This window comes from Urocitellus parryii, chromosome 6 (genome assembly GCF_045843805.1).
Source record: "Urocitellus parryii isolate mUroPar1 chromosome 6, mUroPar1.hap1, whole genome shotgun sequence".
NCBI lineage: Eukaryota > Metazoa > Chordata > Mammalia > Rodentia > Sciuridae > Urocitellus > Urocitellus parryii.
Window position 1 is genome coordinate 61,277,850 of NC_135536.1, and position 9,011 is coordinate 61,286,860.

The following is a 9,011-nucleotide window of genomic DNA, read 5'->3' on the forward strand; positions in this document are numbered from 1 at the left end:
TCGCCTCTGAGGAAGACAAATTGTCAGAGAAAGGAGGCACCCCAGTAAGACCAAGAACAGCTAGGGCATATGTTGATACAATACAAAAATGTAGCCCATGGCTTTTTACAGACGAGTTATTAAGTCTATCAATGGGACCATCATGGTATCCTGTAGAAGGATTTTTCTTCAACAAGAAAGAGATGGCTAGTTCTGTTTACTACATTTGTCTAAGATCTTGGTTTTTACAGACATCTGATTAATTACCAAGCTAAAGTGTTAAAATATCAACCACTAAATATAAAATCAAGTACTCTTTACTTATTAAGTTCCATAAGGTAATATATTTAAACATTATGTGTGTTTTCATAAATTGGTAAATGGGAAAAAAAAGGTTTAATATTGCTTTGGTCTGTGTCTTTGCTAAAACAATACTAAGAGTTAAGATTCTATCATGTGTAATTTATATACAGAGAGTATAAGAAGTTTCAGTTGGGTTTCAATTACAGTATAATAGTACCTTAGAAAACATGAAAATATTTCATCTTATTAAAGTGGAGTAATTTGTCTAAATCAGAAATTTTATAAGGGTTGTTTTAGAATGTGAATTTATAAAAAGGGTTAATGGTTAAAAAAGAGATAAAAAGATTCAAGATGTGGAAATATATTTTAATATAAAAGGTTAAAGGAAAAAGAAATGTTTCTAGATGAGATAATCTCTGTGTGGTAAAGTAAAAAGTTGTAAAATGCCATTTAAAAAGATTTTGAGGAAACTAGACTTACTTTAAAAGCTTAAGAAAGGAAGAAAGAAGAAAAAAGGTATTTGTACATGGCAGATTGAGACAAAGCTTCTTAATGGAGTAAAAAAAAAGAGCCTTTGGTTGAAGGGCAGCCATGTAAACTAACATTTAGCGATTTAAACAGAATATAAGCCTCATTTAAAAGAGTAAAGCTGTAGGTGGTGAAAAAGTACATTTAAAAGTACAGTATACATGATAAATGAAAGGCTTTAAAAGGTTAAATTGAAGGTAGTCGAGATACCTTCTTGGCGGAAAAAAAGATTGCTTTGCTCATCAAACTATTAAAACGTACTTATTAAAGCAAAAAGAGGGAATTAGAAAGGGGTATATATCCCCCAAAGATAAACTTAAAATAACCCTTTTTACTCTAAACTTTCTAAATTTGGATTCATCAGGACTTAGTGCTGCGGAAAGACATATGTATCCGAAAAATGTACATAAACCTAAGGTACTTTGGAAAGATATTCTAACAGGACAATGGAAAGGTCCCGACCCAGTTATTGTCTGGAGTCGGGGTTCCGTTTGTGTGTTCCCACAGGGAGAACAGCAGCCGATTTGGATTCCAGAGAGGTTAACCAAAACAATTTCTACAGAAAAAGAAGATGATTTGACTGAAATCCATAACAGCTGATATCCAGAGCTCCAGCTTGGCTATTCTTACATCTGCGACAGTGATTAACCACGGTGCTTTTTTTCAATATCTATTTTATTATTGCATTTTTCCCACATCATAAAGTTCTATTTTATTTTTTGAGCTCATACAAACCTAGGTTAATGTTTTTCTGATCAGTTTTGTTTTTTGACTGTGTTTTATTTTTTGACTGTGGAGTTTTTAAACATTGCAATGGAGATTTCACTTAGGTATAGCTACAAGGCCTTTACTTATTATTGTCTTATGTGTTGTATGTTATGTGTGTACTGTTTTGTGTTGCATGTCAGTATGTGTGTATGTCCATATTTTTATTTGAGGAGCGCTCATGAAAAAATGGATCCGAATTTTTTTTTTTTATTCACGTGATTTAAGTGGTTTAATCTAAATTAGGTAAACAGCTGTTAATGATTGTTTTCAAAGGTGGTTAACAGATCTGTTTGCTTGCTATTGTTTTTAAAAGTGATTAACAGATCTGTTTGTTTACTTTCACTTTTCCTTTTCATTATATTTAATAATTCTGTTCAGGATAATGTCTCTTTAACATCATTGCCAGAATTCCCATCTCCATCCCAGTGCCTGTGAAGACTAAGAAAACCAAACTACAGCTTCTATGATCACAGTAAACTGTATAAACTGATGCATCAATGAATATAACTCAACAAGTAATGCTCAATCAAGGACTTGATTTACTTTGGGAGGAAATGGACATATTGATAGACTCTTCCACTTTGAACTGCCTGCAGAACTTGCCTGGACTATATATCAGTTGCATGCATTGTGAACTATCGTCTGGTGCAGCGAATTGTGGTACTGCTGGCATATTTTTGCTGATGGTGTCACCAGTGATGCAATTTCCTTGCCAGCGCACCCCATGTTAATTGTGGTAACACTGGCATCTTTGCTGATGGTGTCACCAGTGACGCAATTTTTCCAAAGGAGCCGTCAATTGGCTTGGTGTCTTGGCATTTCTGTGTCTTCCTCCCTTCTACTAGTGATGGTCTAAAATTTGGGGGCCAACAGAGGTGAGGCAAGAACCTCACCCCCCCACTGGTGCTTAGGCCTATCCACAAGCATGGCTGAATGCTGGACCGGTAGTCAGTGACGGGTTGATCTGGTTGCAGTGGATTCAACCTAAGACAGGAAGTTGACGCCCAAAGGTCAGCTCTCCCATGACGGGTAAGAACCACATGTTGAATTGGACAACCTACCAGGCACGGTCCTAAGCCACATTGCTTGTTGTTTAATTAATCAGAAGGGGGGAGATGCTGAGGGCCATTACCAAGTAGGTATTGACGCATCGTAATCCTTGCCAGTGTACCCCATGTTAAATGGACTTGCCTTGGAAATTTGCTGCGACCTTGCTTGTGTGTTTGAGAAAGATGACCCTGCTCAAGGTGATCGAGGGTGGATCCAGGTTTGAGGAAGTATCCTGCAGGTTTGAGGAAGTATCCCGGTCCTTGGGCTTAGGGTGTTCCCGGTTTAAGGCGTTTCCCGGTTTAAGAATATGGGTTTTAGGGAAGTTGAGGTTGAAGATTATTGCTGCTGGGATTAGGGTGTTCCTGTTGCTTGTTCCCGTTGAGTTCTCGTGAGATTCAAATGGGATTTTAGAAAAAGCCTCGTGGAGTAGGTGAAGTGTGCGGCAGAACGAGACTGCCCCTGAACGTGTGTGGAGGCTGGTGTGAGATCCGGAATAAAGAATTGCTGTTTGAACCTACAGAGCTGTGTGGTGGCTCGTGATTCTGTGCCAAGCCGAGTCATTGGCACTTGGCTTCGGCAATCTTTATTACTTGTGCTTAATTTTAGTGACTTTATTATTAATAGTATTGGAATTCTCAATTCTGTCCTGCCAATCACTCTTTCCTCTTTCCTTCTCCCTCATGGAATGAGTCTAGAGAAAATTGTATACTAAAGAAAAACAAAAACAAATAAAAAACAAGGTGACACTATCTTATTTCCCCTGCCAATGTCCCCATTGTTGCACTAGAGTAGAGATGATTTGGACCACATGGCTCAAGACAGTGTGAAGCCCTTCCTCTGAGTCATGACAGAATCTAAATAGAGTGTGGGAGGGCAGACCTGGCATGAGGTATGAGAACCTTAGCAGAATGAGGACAGAATTCATTTGGAAGGAAGAACAAGGGTGGGATACTGGAACCCAAGTGGGAAGGTGTTGGAGAAAGAGTTACAAACATTGAAGGAGAGAAAATATGGAAAAAGAAAATGATGTGAACTCATGAATTTCAACAAATACAGAAATATACATGAAAATGAGTGTCCTACCTCCCCCCCCCTCCTCTATCTTAGTCCACTGGGAGGGTGTGGGAACAAAAATGTTCTGGGAAAGAGGCATATGAGGCACGTGGATGGATCTGTTGGAGTAGGAACAAAATGTAACATCTTTGTATTGGATGTTACTAACCACCAGACAGTACCCACTGCAGAAGAAGCACAAAATAACCATGAGGGCAGCATGTCTTGGCCAATATATGTTACCAGCTTCTATTATCAGTATTTACCCAATGTACTCAAGAGCAGACAGACACAGAGGCAGAGATGGAGATATGTCTAGACCGCACAACAAACTAAACCATTCTTTGTTGTTGAATGTCTGACCTTCCAACAACGGAAACCCAAACTGACCTCTTGGTTTTATACCATCCTTGAGGAGACACGTCAGCCATTAAGGTGATTCCATCAGATGCTTTCTTCCTAGAAAGATCAGGGATTGTCCCTGATCAGGAATGACACATAGTTCAGGCATGGGTTTTCCCACTCTACCCATAGTATCTTATCCAGAACCAATATAAATGAGGATTCATAGATGGTCTGATATCCTGAAGAATACCACATTAGACTAGGCAAACCCTGCATGGAAAAGAATGTTCAATGGGAGATCATGGAGAGGATGGAGACAGCAACAAATTGATTAAACTTCACATAGTAGATTCTACATGGAGAATAGTATTTGTTTGGAGGGAACCCATGTTATCATTGACATCAGAAGTTCTGGCAAATGATGATTTTAAAAGATTGATTTTAGCCAATTAAATGATTGTTTTAAAATTATCTACAGACAATACAGATTTCTATTGCCTGTGCCAAGAAAAGGATTTTCACCTCCCTGCTGTTGATATGACAATGATACATGCATGCAACAAAAGATTGGGATAAAGTAACAAGGATTTTTTTATAGCATTTCTGTGTAAGACACACCTGTGGACTGGAGCTGCTTTGTGAAAGCAATACAGAGTAATATCTTAGTTTTTTTACAGCAATTTGATTTTGCTGATATCAAATATCATTTTCTAGTAATAAATTTTCATGGCATTTTGCAAAAAATTTTGGCATATTACTGTAAAGAAATTTTAAGAAGTAGTTCTTTATCACAGACACTTTGAAAAACATGACTTTCCAAGTATCCTGTTGGATTATAGGGTACTCTAAAGTGTTTTGATTAAGCAAGATGGCAAGTTCTTAAGAATCTATGAATCTAAAAACATACCAAATGGCTGTGCTTGAGCAAAGACAGCACCAAAACAGATTATATTGGGACATAGCATATTACGTTTGGACGATTCTGAAGATCAGAGCTTGTCCTTGGACAAACTTAATATTGTTGTCACAGTACAAAGCTTATTAGTACCGAGGAGATTAAGATGTGACTACTTAGATGGCTGGTTTCATTTATTTACTGAAGATAAAAAACTTGGACCAGATAATACTGTGGGAATAGTGCCCACCTTGAATTCTTTCATAGGAAAGAACATAGGAAATTGAAAGGAAGCCAGAATCAAATTAGTAATATTTGAATGACTGTGTGCAGAGAAAGAGTAGAAGAGAGTCCGTATTCAATTCCAGAGCAACAATAATGGGGCTGACTAAGCTTCATAATAGAAGACATTTCTGACTGAAATAAATGGAACAGAAGTGTCAATCTCTTAAATGACAGGGATTTCTTTTTACTCCAATTTTAGTTCAGATTCTGCCTTGGTTCTTCTGTCATTATCCAGGTAGCAACTTAGTTCCACAATCTTAACTTTTTTCTGTGATGGAGCACAGAGTAGAAAAAAAAAATACTTATCTTACAGGGTATTTTAAATCTCTGACTTTCATAAATTCTACTATAGATATTACAGAGTATAATTATTAGTTATCATCATTTCATTATTCATCCATTCATTTTATACTTTTTTGGTGTACTATGAAATAATTCTTTGACAAATAAAGGGACTAGATGAATAGAAAATAGAACAGGATAAATTTAAGTCTGAGGAATGAAAGATATTTTTTGCTATGGGGAAAAATTATTTTTCCCCTTTTTGAATCTGTTATGTTTGGAAAATGACCTGAGAAATCCATTGCTTCATTCATCCCAGCAGTTAATTGGGTTAAAAAATATAGGTATATCCGTATCCAAATGATTTATGCTTAGAATGTCTCTTATGAATATAAAATATAAGCCCAAAACTTACCAAAATTTTCTTTTTTCTTTCTCATCCATATCCCACAGGAGAATGAAGCAAAGCAGAATCTTCAGGAGGAAACAGAAGGAAACAAAAAAGGTAGAGGGGGTTGGGTCTCCTGGGAGTTTAGTTTCCACGGAAGGTTTGCAGTTTCCACGGCTTCCTATCTGTAATCCAATTCTCTCCTGTGGCTAATAATTCCTAGCTGTTTTTCATGTGTTATTTCCAGAGGGAACATTACCCTTAACAGTAAATACCACACTGTATCAGAAGAAAGCCCAAGAAAAATGCCAAGTGGATAAATGTAGAACTCACCAGCTCACACATTAATTATCCCAGGTAAGGCAAAGTAGTGGGTGAGTTAAGAAAGCTCTTCAAAGCTAAACTTCAAATGGCTGATTGATCTCCACACCTCCTCACAACATATGGATTGTAGGTATTATTTTCATTTATAAAGAATTTTTTTAAAAGCTTTTTAAAGTGCTCAGAATAATGTTTTGAACATAGGATCCTTTGTCTTCTAAGTTAGAGCTTTTTCACGTTATTAACCTTAGTATTGTATTTACATACAGTGGCATTTATTTGTAGAATAATCTTTCACATAATTTCCCCTCCATAAGAAAATGAATTCTAAAATATACCTATACTGTTGATAATAGTCATTAATTAGTTATTTGAGGCTTGACAAGTCAAATTTATGTGGGATTTCCCCCATTTACTCCAAGAAAAACTGCACAGGTTCAAATATTAGTGAAGTAGAAATGTGGATTTTGGCTTTTGAATAGGGCTACTTATATGGGACCCTAGAATTCTGAAAGTGTACTCAATTATTTGACTTTGATATATAAAAGGGATTTTTTGTTTTTAAAAATTAAACTTTCAAGTGAGTCCAGATTTCTTCCTACATTCTCAGATTTAAAGCATTTTGTAAATATCTTATGTAGTACCGAAATGAAGGATGATTTCCATATGTATATTTTTGTGATTAATTATTATCTGCCCCTGTAATTATTTTGTAATTATTTGAATATGAAGAATAAATTATTGCCCATTGTTTTTATTACATTTGTAGAAAATGGTAGATATGTTGGGAAATTTTGGAGAACCTTAACATTAAAATGCATTTCTAAATATAATATATATTTCATTTCTTTATAAAAATCTCAAAAAGAAGTGTAGATAAAAAATTTATGGTCCGTATAAATTTCCCTTGTCATTTACGAAAAATTAATGGTTAAGCCAGTTCATACATTTATCATATTTGAAGTCTAACACTCTCTTTCTATAATGAGAAAGAAATACTCATTTTTCTTGGCCAAACTGCTTTGCACAGTTTGTTTTTTTAACCATAAATTCTGGACTCTGAGGCATGGTGATCCTATTGTTGGCAAGCTGACAGCTCACTATTGGTAGACTTGAGCCTAGTAGTTCTCTCTCAGTGTAAGTGGAGAAAACATGACTTCTTAAAGCCATGATGGGAACAATGAGCACCTCTGCATGGCACAAATGCCTCCCAGCCTCCATCATACAAGCCAGAAGGCTGGGAGAGCCAGAGCTCACCTGCAGGTACAGAAGGACCCATTGGATGCCACAGGCAGATCTCTGGCAGAGAGTAGACTGGTTCCCATCCCTCACTGCACCTCCTACCTTACTAATCTTTATTGCTGTTAATATCATGTTAACATGCCATCACAGTGGCTCCATGGATTAGTGGTGGCAGGTAAGAAAGTTGTGGCAAAGGAGATGAGGAAGTGAAGAAAGGGAATGTCGGGTCTCTACCAGGGAATGTCAGGTCCCTACCAGGAGCCTTGTTTTAGGTAGAAAAACAAAAACATAAACAAGCAAACAAACAAAAAACAATTTGTTTTTCCTATTCTCATGTTCACCCCTCAACTCTATTACTATTTCATTTCTGATACCAAGCCATTCTCCATTAAGCACCAACTCTTTATCCTATACTTCAATTCTGAAACTATCTACCTGGAGTTAGAGTCAAATTCCCCAAGTTGAGTATTTAATTCTACAAAACTACCTCCATTTCAGAGGCCAATCACAAGTCTAGTTCTCCAGAACTTCTGACCAACCAGCTATAAATTGGGGGTTCCTAAGACCCCCTTCTTGAGTTCAGTTACTTTGCTAGAGTGACTTGCAAAACTTGGGGAAATAGTTTATTTACACTTACTAGCTTATTATAAAGGATATAGATGAACAACCAAATGGAAAAGATGAAGAAAACAAGGTATGTGGGAAGAGACATGGAGCTTCCATGCCCTACCTGAATATACCACACTCCAGGAACCTCCACATGTCAGCAACCAGGAAGCTCTTCAAACCCTGTAGTTCATGGATTATTACAGTGACCCCATCATGTAGGTATGGTCCATCATTACCTCAATCTCCAATCCTTCTCATTTTCTGGAGATTGGAAAGTGGGATAGAACATTCCAAATTTCTAAGCACCAGCCCCCATTCAGAAGCCCACCAAGAGTCATTTTATCAGAACAGAAGATGCTCCTATTACTCAGGAAATTCTAAGTAATTAGGAGCTTTGCACCAGGAACTAAGACCAAATGTTAGACCAAAACATGCTCCCCAAATTCCCGCCACTCAGGAAATTATAAGGGTTTTATGAGCTCAGTGCCAGGAACCAGTAACAAAGAACAAATATATACTTTTCTTATATTTCACCACCCTATACTCATAAAAATGGAGATGGGTTTTGTATTAGCTACATTAAACATTTGAGACAACACCAGAAACAGAAATCACTTGGGCATCTCAGAAGTTACTGCCAGTAGCTGGTATCTCCTTGATCCTAGAACTCAGCTTCTGTTCTTAAAGATAAAATGCCTCGATTTTCTAAACTTGGAAGTTCTAGGTGGTTAGGAGACTTTCTTTTGGTGGGTAATTTTTGTCTGAGATTTTTATTGTTTATTAAATACATTAAGTATATAGACAAAATAGCTTCAAGCTGAAGTCAAGGGCAACTACATGTTGGAAAAATAAAAGAAGTATGACTTAGTCATGATCATTTGAGTAAAAAGAGCCTGAGATGAGTATGATCTTAAGTTATCCTGGGTTCAAATCCCAATGGTGCCTCCATTTATTGCCATCTAA